Source organism: Pristiophorus japonicus, chromosome 5 (assembly GCF_044704955.1).
Source record: "Pristiophorus japonicus isolate sPriJap1 chromosome 5, sPriJap1.hap1, whole genome shotgun sequence".
Taxonomy (NCBI): domain Eukaryota; kingdom Metazoa; phylum Chordata; class Chondrichthyes; family Pristiophoridae; genus Pristiophorus; species Pristiophorus japonicus.
Window position 1 is genome coordinate 305,324,046 of NC_091981.1, and position 14,598 is coordinate 305,338,643.

A 14,598-nucleotide genomic window follows, 5' to 3' on the forward strand; every position below is an offset into this window, starting at 1 on the left:
CTCGGCTCGTCTCCAAAGCTCGGTGGGTGCCTGATAAAATGATCCCAAGAAATTTGACTTGAGACTGGCCAATTTTGACCTTTGACGGGGAAACTATGTATCCCAGGGAGGACAAGTAATTCAATAACTGATTAGCATCCTCTCTATTACTTGGTTCCTCTGTGCTGGATACCAGTAAATCGTCCACATACTGAATTAAAGTAGATCCCTTAGTCAGCGTGAGGGACTGTAACTGTCTCTGCAGGCACCTTGAGAATAAGGTCGGGGAGTGGATGAACCCTTGGGGAAGTCTAGTCCAGGTATATTGCTGTCCCTGGTAAGTGAAGGCGAACAGGTACTGACTCGCCTGGGCTAGCGGCAAGGCGAAGAAGGCAGATTGGAGGTCTATTATTGCGAAGATCTTGGCGTTTGCTGGGATTAAAGACAGTATCTGTGCTGGGTTGGGAACCAGAGCGTGCAGGGGCTGGATAATAGCATTGACAGCTCGAAGGTCTTGGACTAAACGGTATTCGTTGGGCTTGCCTGGCTTCGGGACTGCGAGGACTGGCATCGGACCAAAATCCCCTGTTCCATTAGCCCCTTAATCAGTCGGTGGATACTCGGTATTGCCTGTGATTTCAGTGGGTACTGTCGGATAGAGGGCCAGTCCACATTGCCCTGCACTGGGATCTCAATCGGATCAATGGGAGTATAACCCACTTGGGAGGGGTCCTCTGCCCATACATGAGGATCCACATAGTCAGGTATGTCAGAGCCAGTATGATGCTGCAGAGTCGTTAAGACCTTCTCGGGGTCCCCGTGAAATTGGACTGTTCGGCCATGTTTTACAATTTGCACATCCCGGCTGGTAGGGTCAGCCTCGTCTATGGCCTGGCGCACCATAACTCCCAAATCTTTAGCGTGGTGAGGAGCTAATACTTCACGAGCAATATGTGGTGCCACCGTTCGGGGCTGTCTCCACAGATTTTTATCCATTTCCACAAAATCTGCCTCTCCTTCCGGTCCAGTCACTCTAGCCCTTAATAGAATTCCCTTCACTTCCCCTTCGTGATCCTGATAAAAGTTCTGCAGGTCCTGATTCTTCCCACTGGGATCGTATGCTAGGGTCACGTGATAGGGTGCCTGCGGCAGGTCCAGAGACCACCACTGAGGGGTTCTAGTGGTATACTGCCGCTTAAGGGTTTCCTGTTTTACAATAATCCCATCATCTCCACACTCCAAATGCAACTGGAATTTGCAGAGGAGGTCTCTAGCCATCAAGTTACAGTCCAGATTGGTAGTGATGACAAATCGATGATCTACCGATTCTTCCTGGTAACCCACTTTAACCGGTTCTGACACCGGGAATGTAGAGACTCATCCCAGAAATCCTGAAAGTTCCTGTGTTTCAGTGGAGGCAGGGAGTTTAAGCTTTGATTGTACAGAAGACATGAAGGCTCCCGTATCTATCAAGAAGGGTTGCCACTTATTCAGAATTTTTAACAATATCATTGGTTCGTCATCCGGGGAGGGTCCTGCACAATCGAGCTATGTAGTCAATACGAATAATCGGGGGACAAAGGGGTTGTTCTGGGAGAAGTTAGTGTAAGATCCCCGTTCTCTCCCCCCTTGCCCCCCTCCTCTTCCTCTTCCTTTTTCATGCTGACGGTAGGGGCAATTTTTATTCCAATGTCCTTCTTGCCCACAAATAAAACATTCATTTCCTCTTATCCAGTCCCGACCTCTTCCCACACCATGCCAGGGACAGTAGGGCGGTCTGTAATTAGCAGGGCCCGGGCCGTTTGGGTGTTTAGTATCACCGTATCCCTGTTTATCCACCCAATCCGGCACGCAACACTGCGGTTCCATCTGGTATCCCCTTGGGTCGGGTTTTGGTCCTTCCACCCGAGACGGCTCTTCCTTTCTAGTCACGTATTCAGACTTGACCCGGGGTGGGGGCGCACCTCCCCCCTCTCCTTTCTTTTCCTGCCAATAATATCTCACCGCCCTTTCCATCTGGGCTTTACTGTTATCTGTCCAATTCATATTATTTGTCCGGATAGCGTGAGCAATCGAATAGGGCAGGCACTGAAGTAGGATAGCGCAGAATTGAGGAGAATCCTCTCCCTCCCTGAAGGCATTATCTCCTGATTGACTCCCGTATATTTCAATAAAACTTTCCATAAATTCATCAGCAGTTTTTTCTCGCTTGGGTTTAGTTTCTAATACTGTGGCCACACTGATGGGCTTCTGAAGGGTCGTGCCGAGGGCATTAAAGATAGCGTTTAGGCGATCCTGGACATCGTTCGGGTGAGCAACCACCAATGCATCATGAGTAGCACGTCCTAGGTGAGTTAGAAATCGGGTATGTTCAGTTGGGCTCAGGGTTTGCTTTACCAAGGCCCACAGGTCCCTTGATTCTGCATTATAAACTGAAATAGTAGTTCGAAGATGATCTATAAATTTGATAGGTTCCTTTTTTCGATCTGGTATGCTGGCCATAAGGGCCATAATTTTGTTCGGTTTCCAGGGCACATAGACATCTATGGTGGGGTGGTTTGCAGCTTGTTGTGCATCAGAGTTTGGCATTGGTCGGACTGGGAATTGGTGTCGGGACTTTGGGATCTTGGAAGGCATTTCTAGGTCGGAGGAAGGTTCGGAGCTGTCTGACTGCTCGACAATTCCGCGTCTCGATCGGCGGGAGTGTTTGCTATGCCTTTCACAACTGGGACTGGTAGATTGACTAGAAGATTTACGGGACTATCTGTGATATCGAGATATAGTTCTGCCCTTTCGAGTGTGAGATCTGGTCCTCTCGGCTATATTGCTTGTGAACTGGGGATCCGAATCGCTAATAGAGGATGAAGAGTCAGTTTGGGCTTGTTGCTTCGTTGGTATGGGGTTACATTTATCTTTAACTCCTCTCGCCGGAGTGTAAGGTGGAGGGTGATGGGAAGGGGACTGGAGCAAGAGGCCAGGGGGTGCGGGAGGCGCCGTTGGGCGCTGAGTCAGTGACCATTCATCAATTTCATCATCAGCCTCGGTTAACACAAAGCCAGCCATTTGACTACGTAGTCGGTCAATACCTTTCTCAGAGGTCCCAGCGGATCTCTTAGTACGTTTCTCGTGCGCGCATTCTTTTTTTAAGACGTCTACAGTTTTAACATGTCCTCCCTCTGTCAATGGGAGTCCTAATTTAATAGCATTTATTTGCCAACTTTACAGAAGTGATGCATCTTTTAATTTTTGACAATAGTGTCGCCATGTTTAAGTTTTTGTCCCCTTTCCCTCGTCCCCTTCTCCAAATTAATCCCTGTGCTTTTTTTGCTACCTCCACGCTTCTAGTGCCACCTAGAGGCCATTGGTCATCGCCTAATAATTTGTTCAGGGCTCCTGATAATTTTCTAAATTCTTCAGCTCTTTCAGGGAATTCCTCACATAACTTTTGTAGCGGACTACCCGCATCCGTTGTTTTATCCAACTGATTACCCATTTTCACGCCGTCCCTCGTATTTAAACTAACTCTAATTCCCGCGTCGCCCCGCGGTTCGCGTCACCGCGCGATTTAAACTAATTCTAACTTCCGCGTCGCCGCGCGATTTAAACTAACTCTAACCTCCGCGTCGGCCCACGGTTCACGTCACCTCGCAATCGCGTCGGCCCGCGGTTCACGTCGCTGCGCGATCGCGTCGGCCCGCGGTTCACGTCACCTCACAATCGCGTCGGCCCGCGGTTCACGTCGCTGCGCGATCGCGTCGGCCTGCGGTTCACGTCACCTCGCAATCGCGTCGGCCTGCGGTTCACGTTGCTGCGCAATCGCGTCGGCCCGCAGTTCACGTCAATCTTTGTTAGCTTATACTGTCCATATATAATTCCCACGTTCTCAACTTCTCGACTTTATACATTTTTAAACATTCACACATGCACAAGGACTCCCAGGTCCCTCTGCACCTCAGCATGTTGTAATTTCTCCCCATTCAAATAATACTCCCTTTTACTGTTTTTTTTCCCAAAGTGGATGACCTCACATTTTCCGACATTGTATTCCATCTGCCAAACCTTAGCCCATTGGCTTAACCTATCCAAATCTCTTTGCAGCCTCTCTGTGTCCTCTACACAACCCGCTTTCCCACTAATCTTTGTGTCATCTGCAAATTTTGTTACATTACACACTGTCCCCTCTTCCAGGTCATCTATGTATAGTGGTCCTAGCACTGATCCCCGTGGCACACCACTAACCACCGATTTCCAACCCAAAAAGGATCCATTTATCCCGACTCTCTGCTTTCTGTTCGCCAGCCAATTCTCTATCCATGCTAATACATTTCCTCTGACTCCGCGTACCTGGATCTTCTGCAGTAACCTTTTGTGTGGCACCTTATCGAATGCCTTTTGGAAATCTAAATACACCACATCCATCGGTACACCTCTATCCACCATGCTCATTATATCCTCAAAGAATTCCAGTAAATTAGTTAAACATGATTTCCCCTTCATGAATCCATGCTGCGTCTGCTTGATTGCACTATTCCGATCTAGATGTCCCGCTATTTCTTCCTTAATGATAGTTTCAGTGTAGAGGGAGATGTACTCTGTGTCTAACCTGTGCTGTACCTGCCCTGGAAACGTCTGGTGGTACAGTATAGAGGGAGCTTTACTCTGTATTTAACCCATGTTGTACCTGCCCTGGGAAAGTTTGATGGGACAGTGTACAGGGAGCTTTATTCTGTATCTAACCTGTGTTGTGCCTGTCCTGGGCATTTTTGGATTGGCTAATTTGAGAGAGGTTTACGCTGCGTCTAAATTATGCTGCACTTGCCCTGGGAGTGTTTGATGGGTCAGTGTCGAGGAAGCTTTACTCTGTATCTAACCCCGTGCTGTACCTGCCCTGGGATTGTTTGTTGCGACAGGGTAGAGGGAGAAATTATTCTGTATTTATCCCGTGCTGTTCCTGCCCTGGAGTGTTTGGGGGAGATGTACTCCATGTCTAACATGTGTTGTACCGGCCCTGGCAGTGTTTGATGGGACAATGTTGAGGGATCCTTACTGTTTATTTAATCTGTGCTGTACCTGCCCTGGGAGTGTTTGATGGGTCAGCGTAAAGCGAGCTTTAAATTGTAACCCTTGCTGTACCTGCCCTGGGATTCTTTAGGACAGTGTAGAGAGAGCTTTACTCTGTATATAAACCGTGCTATACCTGCCCTGTGATTGTTCAGAACAGTGTAGAGTAAGCTTTCTCTGTATCTTATCCTGTGCTGTAGTTGCCCTGGGAGTGTTTGATGGAACAGTGTAAAGGGTGCTTTATTCTGCATCTAACCAATGCAATATCTACTCTGGAATGCTTGGGACAGGGCAGAGGGAGATATACTTCGTATCTAACCTGTGTTGTAACTGCCTTTGGAATGTCTGGTGGGACAGTGTTGAGGAAGCTTTACTCTGTATCTAAGCAAGGCAAGTATATCCTTCCTTAGATAAAGAGGGCAAAACTGTGCACAGCACTGCAGGTGTGGTAACAGAGTAAAAGGTTATGGGGAGCGGGCAGGGAAGTGGAGCTGAGCCTATGAGTCATGATCTTATTGAATGTGGAGCAAGCTCGGGGGGGCCGGGTGGCCCACTCCTGTTCCTATTACTCATGGTCTTATGTACCCAGCGTGCCCGGCGGAGGAGAATGTGCCGCATCCAGACTACAGGAGCTCAGTGCGCAAGCGCAGGCCCTGGCTGTGTTTGTGGCATGTGCGGTGCGTATAATGACGGAGGCAACATTGGGTTCGCACAGGCTCCACAGAAGTGTCATTTTCAGCGGAATAATGTACCAGCGGGGAGCCGGGGAGGCTTTATAAACAACCGGTGCCCGCCGCAAGCCCGGAATAATAACCGGAATATCGGCGGTTGCAGCTTCGGGGCTTTGTCACAGGCGCAGGCTAACAGTAGCCATCTTGGTATATAGGCAGTCAGGTTCAGCGTTCCGCCATCTTCATTGAGTAACACGGTGCATGTGCGCCCACCTTGGTGCAGGAACAAAATGAGCGATGGCAGTGTGTTGAAGATAAACCAGCCAGAGTCAGTACCTTTTGGTGACGGGAGGGAGGGGAATCAGTGAGTGTAGAACTGAACCCAGTCAGTCTACACTTTCAGAGGAAGAGGGGGAGAGGAACCAGTGAGTGTTGAGCTGAGCCCAGCCAGAGTCAGCACCTTCAGGGGAGGGGAACCAGTGAGTGTAGAACTGAACCCAGCCAGAGTCAGCACCTACAGGGGAGGATAGGGAGGGGAACCAGTGAGTGTAGAACGGAACCCAGCCAGAATTGGTGGTGAAAACTGGAAGTGGAGGAGAAACTGTCGAGAACTGTGCGATGGGTTTGGATTTCAGCACAGTAGAAGGGACAATATGTGGGACAGGGATTTACAGCTTTGGAAGAACAAGAGAGGAAAGAATGTTCCATGGAAACTAGATGTGTCCATTCTGAATTTCTGTCTTGTACTGACAGTGATGAGTCTTGTTATCTCCTTTTACAGCGTATTAGAAGGGGAGATTTTCAGACAGGAAACACAAACTTAACATCACGTGAAGATCTGACGGAGTCAATCGATTCATCAGGACCTGAATATCATCGGCCTTTGAATGTGGAAGGAGAAATGTTTGTCTGTTCTGTCTGTGGGAAAAGATTTCAAATATCAGTGTGACTGGAAAAGCACCGAGACATACACACCTGAGTGAGTGTTCCTGTGCACTGCCTGTGGAAAGAGCTTTAACCAGTTACACAGCCTGAAAAAACATCGCACCATTCACAGCGGGGAGAAACTGTAAACATGTTGTGTGCATGGGCGAGGATCCAACTGATCGTCGAACCATGGAGAGTCACAAGGTTACCCGCACTATGGAGAAACCGTGGGAATGTGGGGACTGTGAGAAGGTATTCAGGTCACCGTCTGAGCTGGAAATTCATCGACGCAGTCACACTGGGGAGAGGCCATTCACTTGCCCCATGTGTGGGAAGGGATTCACTGGGTCATCCCAACTTGCAACTCACCAGCGAGTTCACACTGGGGAAAAGCCATTCACCTGCTATGAGTGTGGGAAAGGATTCACTCGGTCATCCAACCTGCTGATACACCAGCGAGTTTACACTGGGGAGAGGCCGTTCACCTGCTCGGTGTGTGGGAAGGGATTCACTTGTTCATCCGACCTGCTGAAACACCACCGAGTTCACAAGTGACTGCAGAGGTTTGAATCTGCTGTTATTGCTGCTGTTAATCACATCCCCTCTGAACCATGTTCATGCTGACAGTTGGGGTTTGTTTCTACTGATGTTAATAACCCTATAACTGGGCTGGACTTTAATATTCTGAATATATTGCTGATTGTGTTCTCAGGACTGTAGTGTCCATTTAAGAAATGCTGTGTGTTATCTTTCCCCTTAATTCAGTGACTCTCAACAGAAATTCAGTTTGCAATAAAATTAAGAACTTTTACTTTAATCCTAAATTGATCTTTGCTACAAAATCTACAATAGTGTGTGAAAGTTTCCACTGAATAAAATCACCAATTGGAAAGCTTGCTGACAATTCTTACTGACTTGCACATTGCACACAGTGGCCCCTCCATTATCCAGCAGAAAGAAGGGGAATGGGAATTGGTGGGGAATCAGTGTTCCCAAATGTTGCCCCTCCCGTCTGGTGTAGCAATCCCCTCGGCACGGGAATGGAGATAAGTCCAGACCAAAACTCTGTGCAGTACTCCAGGTGTGGTCTCACCAATACCCTGTACAGTTGTAGCAGGACTTCCCGACTTTTATACTCCATCCCCCTTGCAATAAAGGCCAGCATTCCATTTGCCTTCCTGATTACTTGATGTACCTGCATGCTGACTTTTTGTGTTTCATGTACAAGAACCCTCAGATCCCTCTGTACTACAGCATTTTGTAATTGTCCCCATTTAAATAATTTACTTTTTTATTTTACCCACCAAAGGAGATAACCTGACATTTTATCTCATTTTCATCCATCTGCCAGATTTCTGCCCACTCACTGAGCCTATGTATATCCCTTTACAGATTCTTTGCGTCCTTCTCACAACTTGCTTTCCCACCTACCTTTGTATCATCAGCAAATTTGGCTGCGTTACACTCGGTCCCTTCATCCAAGTCATTAATAAAAATTGTAAATAGTTGAAGCCCCAGCACTGATCCCTGTGGCACCCCACTATTTACAGTTTGCCAACCTGAAAATCACCCATTCATCCTGACTCTGTTTTATGTCAGTGAGCCAATCCTCTATTCATGCTGATATATTACCCCCAACCCTGTGAGCTCTTAGCTTGTGCAGTAACCTTTTGTGTGGCATCTTAGTAAATCCTGTCTGGAAATGCAAATATACAACATCAACTGGTTCTCCTTCATCCACTCTGCACGTTAGATCCCCTAACAACTCCAGCAAATTTGCTAATCATGATTTCCCTTTCATAAAACCATGCTGACTCTGCTTGACTGCAGTATGATTTTCTTTATGTCCTGCTACTACTTCGTTAATGATTTACTCCAGTATTTCCTCAATGACAGATGGTAGGCTAACTGGTCGATAGTTTCCTGCTCTCTGTCTCTCTCCATACTTGAATAGGAGTGTTACATTTGCAGTTTTCCAGTCCGCTGGGACCTCTCCAGAATTAAGGAAATTTTGGCAGATTACAACCAATGCATCCACTATCTCTCCAGCCACTTCTTTTAAGACCCTAGGATGCATGTCATCAGGTCCAGGGGACTTGTCCATCTTTAGTCCCATTAGTTTGATTAGTACTTTATCTCTAGTGATAGTGACTGTTTTAAAGTGTCCCCCTCTGCAATAGCTCCTTGATTATCAACTGTTGAGATGTTTTTAGTGTCCTCTACCGTGAAGACCGATGCAAAATATTTGTTCAAATCTCTGCTATTTCCATGTTTCCCATTATTAATTCTCCAGTCTCATCTTCTAAGGGACCAATGTTTACTTTAGCTACTTGTTTCCTTTTTATATACCTGTAGAAACTCCTACTGTCTGTTTTTATATTTCTTGCTAGTTTGCTCTCATCTGCTATCTTCTCTGTCTTTATAATTTTTTTTAGTCGTCCTTTGCTGGTTTCTAAAAATTTCCCAATCCACTGGCCTTCCACTGTCCTTCACAACATTGTATGCCTTTATTGTCAATTTGATCCCATCCTTTACTTCCTTAGTTAGTCAGGGATGGTTCATCCTTCTCTTATCATCTTTATTTCTCACTTGAATAAATCATTCATGACAAGTTATGAAATATCTCCTTAAATGTTTGCCACTGCATTTCTACAGTCCTACCCTTTAACATATTTTCCCAGTGCACTTGGTGTCAGTGACGAGGGTAGGTTTATATCACATGGGAGGAGATCGGTGTCAATGACTGTGGGGTCGGTTCAACCTTCTTTGACCTGACCAAGGCCTTTGACACTGTCAACCGTGAGGGATTATGGAGCGTACTCTTCAAATTCGGCTGTCCTCAAATTTGTCAGCATCCTCTGCTTGCTTCATGATAACTTGCAAACTGTCATCCTGACCAATGGATCCACCACAGACCCAGTTCATGTACGGACCGGGGAGAAGCAAGGCTGTGTCATTGCACCAACGCTCTTCTCGATCTTCCTTGCTGCAATGCTACATCTCACCGTCAGTAAGCTTCCCGCTGGAGTAGGGATAATCTACAGAACAAACAGGAAACTGTTCAACCTCCATCACCTTCAGACCAGATCCAAGTTCGCGCCATCCTCTGTCCTCGAATTACAATATGCAGATGATGCTTGCGTCTGCGCTCACTCGGAGGATGAACTCTAAACTATCATCATCACGTTTACCGTAGCGTCTGAGAGCATAGGCATTAAACTAAACACGCATAAAACAAAGGTGTTCTATCAACCTGCCCCCACCACACAGCACAGCATCCCTCCCCTCCCCGATTATCAAAATCCATGTTAGCAGTCAGAGGAGGTGGGAGTCCGGGGAGATCGAGGAGGCCTATAAAAGGCCCACGAGTCTAGGAGTTCGGGCAGCAGTCAGAGGAGGTGGGAGTCCGGGGAGATCGAGGAGGCCTATAAAAGGCCCACGAGTCCAGGAGTTCGGGCAGCAGTCAGAGGAAGCGGGAGTCCGGGGAGATCGAGGGGGCCTATAAAAGGCCCACGAGTCCAGGAGTTCGGGCAGCAGTCAGAGGAGGTGGGAGTCCGGGGAGATCGAGGAGGCCTATAAAAGGCCCACGAGTCTAGGAGTTCGGGCAGCAGTCAGAGGAGGTGGGAGTCCGGGGAGATCGAGGAGACCTATAAAAGGCCCACGAGTCCAGGAGTTCGGGCAGCAGTCGGAGGAGGTGGGAGTCCGGGGAGATCGGGGAGGCCTATAAAAGGCCCACGAGTCCAGGAGTTCGGGCAGCAGTCGGAGGAGGTGGGAGTCCGGGGAGATCGAGGGGGCTATAAAAGGCCCACGAGTCTAGGAGTTCAGGCGGCCGTCAGAGGAGGTGGGAGTCCGGGGAGATCGAGGAGGCCTATAAAAGGCCCACGAGTCCAGGAGTTCGGGCAGCAGTCGGAGGAGGTGGGAGTCCGTGGAGAGCGAGGAGACCTATAAAAGGCCCACGAGTCCAGGAGTTCGGGCAGCAGTCGGAGGAGGTGGGAGTCCGGGGAGATCGGGGAGGCCAGCTGGTGCAGCTGCTGGGGCAGAAGGTAAGCTAAGAAGCAGAAAGAAATCGAAAGGTAACGTCGCAGCCAAGGGGGTAAGTGATTTGCTGGTGATTGGTGAGTAGTTTTTCTTTTTCTTTTCCTTTATCAGTAGGTAACCTTTATCATTGTTGTCACCAAATTAAGTTAATTTAAAGGTTAAGTCATGGCAGGAGAGCTCGGCATTGTGTCATGCTCCTCCTGTGCTATGTGGGAAGTCAGGGACGCTTCCATTGTCCCTGACGACTACATGTGCAGGAAGTGTATCCTGCTGCAGCTCCTGACAGACCGCATTGTGGCACTGGAGCTGCGGGTGGATCCACACTGGAGCACCCGTGATGCTGAGGATGCCATGAATAGCACATTTAGTGAGTTGGTCATACCGCAGGTGAAGGTTACACAGACAGATAGAGAATGGATGACCAACATGAAGAGCAGTGGAAGGAAGGTAGTGCAGAGGTCCCCTGCAGGTCATCCCCTTCCAAAACAGATACACGGCTTTGGGTATTGTTGTGGGGGATGAGTCATCAGGGCTGGGCAGCAGCAGCCAAGTCCATGGCACCGTGGGTGGCTCTGCTGCACAGGAGGGCAGGAAAAAGAGTGGGAGAGCGATAGTGGTAGGGGATTCTATTGTAAGGGGAATAGATAGACATTTCTGTGGCTGCAATTGAGACTTCAGATGGTATGTTGCGTCCCTGGTGCAAGGGTCAAGGATGTCTCAGAGCGGTTGCAGGACATTTGGGAGGGGGAGGGAGTACAGCCAGTTGTCGTGGTGCATATAGATACCAACGATATAGGTAAAAAAAAACGTTATGAGGTCCTATAAGCTGAATTTAGGGAGCTCGGAGTTAAATTAAAAAGTAGGACACCAAAGGTAGTAATCTCAGGATTGCTACCAGTGCCACGTGCTCGTCAGAGGAGGAATCACTGGTTAGCTCTGATGAATACGTGACTACATTGGAACTGGTTCTGGGGGAGGTGGGACCAGTACAAACCGGACGGTCTGCACCTGGGCAGGACCGGAACCAATGTGGTACGGGGAGTGTTTGATAGTGCTGTTGGGGAGGGGTTAAACTAATATGGCAGGGGGATGGGAACCTATGCAGGGAGACAGAGGGAAATAGAATGGGGCAGAAGCAAAAGATAAAAAGAAGAAAAGTAAAAGTGGAGGGCAGAGAAACACAAGGCAAAAATCAAAAAGGGCCATATTACAGCAAAATTCTAAAAGGTCAAAGTGTGTTAAAAAGACAAACCTGAAGGCTCTGTGCCTCAATGCAAGGAGTATTCATAATAAGGTGGACGAATTAACTGCACAGGCAGCAATTAATGAATATGATAAAATTGGCAACACGGAGACAAGGCACCAGGGTGTTCAAGGCTGGGAACTCAACATCCAGACGTGTTCAACATTCAGGAAGGATAGACAGAAAGAAAAAGGAGGTGGGGTGGCGTTGCTGGTTAAAGTGGAAATTAATGCAATAGTAAGGAAGGACATTAGCTTGGATGATGTGGAATCTGTATGGGTGGAGCTGCGGAATACCAAAGGGCAGAAAACGCTAATGGGAGTTGTGTACAGACCACCAAACAGTAGTAGTGAGGTTGGGGACAGCATCAAACAAGAAATTAGGGATGCGTGCAATAAAGGTACAGCAGTTATCATGGGCAACTTTAATCTACATATAGATTGGGCTAACCAAACTGGTAGCAATACGGTGGAAGAGGATTTCCTGGAGTGTATTAGGGATGGTTTTCTGGACAAATATGTCGAGGAACCAACTAGAGAGCTGACCATCCTCGACTGGGTGATGTGTAATGAGAAAGGACTAATTGCAATCTGGTTGTGCGAGGCCCCTTGGGGAAGAGTGACCATAATATGGTAGAATTCTTTATTAAGATGGAGAGTGACAAAGTTAATTCAGAGACTAGGGTCCTGAACTTAAGGAAAGGTAACTTCAATGGTATGAAACGTGAATTGGCTAGAATAGACTAGCAAATGATACTTAAAGGGTTGACGGTGGATAGGCAATGGAAAACATTTAAAGATCACATGGATGAACTTCAACAATTGTACATCCCTGTCTGAAATAAAAATAAAATGGGGAAGGTGGCTCAACCGTGGCTAACAAGGGAAATCAAGGATAGTGTTAAATCCAAGGAAGAAGCATATAAATTGGCCAGAAAAAGCAGCAAACCTGAGGACTTGGAGAAATTTTGAATTCAGCAGAGGAGGACAAAGGGTTTAATGAGGAGCGGGAAAATAGAGTATGAGAGGAAGCTTGCCAGGAACATAAAAACTGACTGCAAAAGCTTCTATAGATATGTGAAGAGAAAAAGATTAGTGAAGACAAACATAGGTCTCTTGCAGTCAGATTCATAATAGGGAACAAAGAAATGGCAGACCAGTTGAACAAATATTTTAGTTCTGTTTTCATGAAGGAAGACACAAAGAACCTTCTGGAAGTACTAGGGGACTGAGGGTCTAGTGAGAAGGAGGAACTGACGGTTATCCTTACTGGGGGGGAACTAGTGTTCAGGAAATTGATGGGATTGAAGGCCGATAAATCCCCGGGCCCTGATAGTCTGCATCCCAGAGTAACATAGAAACATAGAAACATAGAATATAGGTACAGGAGTAGGCCATTCTCAGTGTCAGCCCCTGTACATATACAGTACCCAGTGGGTAAAAATGAATGATTCACTTCTATCTGGTACAGTATGGACTGTTTATGTCTCAGTGTCGGCCCCTGTACATGTACAGTACTCAGTGGGTAAAAGTGAATCATTCACTCCTGTATGGTACAGTATAGACCATGCGTGTCTCACTGTCAGCCCCTGTACATATACAGTCCCCAATGGGTAAAAGTGAATGATTCACTTCTGTCTGGTACAGTATGGACCGTGTGTGTCTCAGTGTCACCCCTGTACATGTACAGTACCCAGTGGGTAAAAGTGAATGATTCACTCCCGTCTGGTAAGTATGGACCGTGTGTGTCTCAGTGTCAGCCCCTGTACATGTACAGTACCCAGTGGGTAAAAGTGAATCATTCACTCCCGTCTGGTACAGTATGGACATTGTTTGTCTCCGTGTCACCCCTGTACATATGCAGTACCCAGTGACTAAAAGTGAATCATTCACCTCCGTCTGGTACAGTATGGACCTTGTGTCCCTGAGTGTTAGCCCCTGTACATGTACAGTACCCAGTGGGGAAAAAGGAATGATTCTCTCCCGTCTGGTACAGTATGGACCGTGTGTCCCTTAGTGTTAGCCCCTGTACATGTGCAGTACCCAGTAGGTAAAAGTTAATGATTCACTCCCGTCTGGTACAGTATGGACTGTGTGTCTCAGTGTCAGCCCCTGTACATGTGCAGTACCCAGTGGGTAAAACTGAATGATTCTCTCCCGTCTTAGATACATAGAAACATAGAAAATAGGTGCAGGAGCAGGCCATTCAGCCCTTCTAGCCTCCACCGCCATTCAATGAGTTCATGGCTGAACATGAAACTTCAGTACACCCTTCCTTCTTTCTCGCCATACCCCTTGATCCCCGGAGTAGTAAGAACTTCATTTCACTCCCATTTGAATATATTTAGTGAATTGGCCTCAACTACTTTCTGTGGTAGAGAATTCCACAGGTTCACCACTCTCTGGTGAAGAAGTTTCTCCTCATCTCGGTCCTAAATGGCTTACCCCTTATCCTTAGACTGTGACCCCTGGTTCTGGACTTCCCCAACATTGGGAACATTCTTCCTGCATCTAACCTGTCTAAACCTGTCAGAATTTTAAACGTTTCTATGAGGTCCTCTCTCATTCTTCTGAACTCCAGTGAATACAAGCCCAGTTGATCCAGTCTTTCTTGATAGGTCAGTCCCACCATCCCGGGAATCAGTCAGGTGAATCTTCGCTGCACTCCATCAATAGCAAG

General features: G+C 47.4%; 1 protein-coding gene across 2 annotated transcripts in view; it reads left to right on the top strand.

Moving 5' to 3' along the window:
- The window catches only part of LOC139264794 (zinc finger protein 180-like), a 540,876-nt gene that overhangs the window by 39,188 nt on the left and 487,090 nt on the right, over window positions 1-14,598 (top strand). The window contains exon 3 of one of the 2 annotated variants that reach the window (XR_011593413.1): window positions 6,493-7,526. The exons of the other annotated variant lie outside the window; for it this stretch is intronic. The gene's annotated coding sequence lies outside the window, so the exon portion shown is untranslated. Of the gene's footprint in view, window positions 1-6,492; window positions 7,527-14,598 lie in introns of those variants that run through there. 2 annotated transcript variants of the gene reach the window in all.